Source organism: Triticum dicoccoides, chromosome 2A (genome assembly GCF_002162155.2).
Source record: "Triticum dicoccoides isolate Atlit2015 ecotype Zavitan chromosome 2A, WEW_v2.0, whole genome shotgun sequence".
Classification (NCBI taxonomy): Eukaryota; Viridiplantae; Streptophyta; class Magnoliopsida; order Poales; family Poaceae; genus Triticum; species Triticum dicoccoides.
The window spans coordinates 147063446-147065123 of NC_041382.1; positions in this window are offsets into that span (position 1 = coordinate 147063446).

Sequence of the window (1678 nt, forward strand, 5' to 3'; positions counted from 1 at the left end):
CGGCCCGGGGAGAGCCCCCGAGGGCCCGAGCCGCCCCGCTCCTCCCCGCCTCGATCGCCGCCGCCTCCCTCGGCTCCGGTGGCCAACGCCGCCGCGGGCCACCACCGCCGCCGCCCGGAGCTCACAACTCCGGCAGCCCCGCCGCCCTTCTTCGCCGGACGCCGCGACGCGCTCCGCGCCGGCCGGCCACGCCGCCCCGCCGCCTCTCCGGCTCCCTGCCGGCCGGATCCGGCGAGATCCGGCCCGGGAGCACCACGCCGCCTCCCCACCGACTCCAGCGGCCGACGACCTCCGGCGTGAACAGTGCGCGCCGGCGAGCCTCGGGAACCGTGCCGATTTGGATCTGAGATATTTTGGGATCGGTTGACTTTCTCCTCCCGAAACCCTAATTTTTATGCAAACTTTGACCGGCTATATCTCCGCATCCGTAGCTCCGATTTGGGCATATAGCATATCAAATTATTCGCCTCGATGAGTTAATCATTTCAATCCATTGTATCATTTTCATTTGACCTCATCTTGATGCCCTAAATGCTGTTAGAAGAGGGCTTCATGAGTTAATTGTCAGATTTGCTAGTTCATCTTAGACATTTGTCATTTTTGCCATGATTAATGTGTGCATGCTATGCCTGTGAGTCCTTCATATGTTTTGTTAAGCATCTTGTTATCTTTCCAGAGGTGCAATCCATGTATTTTTAGGATGTGTGTGGTGACTTGTGCAAGCTTGCAAAGTGGTGCACTTGCTAATTCTGTTTCAGGGACTTAGTGATTTCACTAAGTCCTGGGATTGTTTAGTTCATGATGCCATATGTTCTTGTTGTTTCCTAGTGTCCGTGCCTCTTTTGAGGATGGTCAGTAAGGGAGTTTTGTTAATATTGTAGTGCTCTATCCATCCATGTCTTTGTTTGCAATTATGGAGCACCCTAGCTTGAGTCAATCGAGCTCTACTTTTGCTTCGTTGTGAATCTGGGCAGATCGTCAACTTGTTTGCGATTTTGCCGATGCTATTCTAGTTGATCCGTGCATGCTATGCCTTTGTTCTTGCCATGTATAGCTAGCTTTTTGTGCCTTCTTAATGGATGTATGCTTGTCTTGCCATGACCTGCACCGTGGTGAGTGCATCGAGCTCGTAAACATGCCTTCGTGAGTTATATTTCAGCATGTCTCAGTTTTCACCAAGTCTGAAAACTGATTGTGTTTTAGCTATGTTCGTGTGCTTGTTAGTATATTTTGTGATCCCTTTTGGCCCCAGGTCACTTAGGGACTTTTGTTCAGCTTGTTGAGTAGCTCCATGCCATGTTCTTCTTTGTCATAATCAGGTCCTATAGCATGTTGTTTTGCTGCTCCGAAGAGGGCTTCATGATCTGAAATTTCAGACAAGTGTTAATTTCACTAAGTCTGAAATCTGTTTTGCATTTGCGTTTTTGCCATGCTTGTTTGAACCTCATAATGGATGAATTGGCCATGGCTCAGTGCTAGTCTTTTATTAAGCATCTTGAATGCTTCCCTGCCATGTATTTTGTTGTCTTGTTTGGTGGCTGTAGCACGTTCATTTCATTGCATTTAGATGCCTACTTCCTGTAAATCGCAGACCGGTGTCATATTTGAATCGCTTGCCATTTCCAAACCGTAACTCCGATTCCGGCGTTCTTTATATCGTTTTCAAGCGATTTCTTCT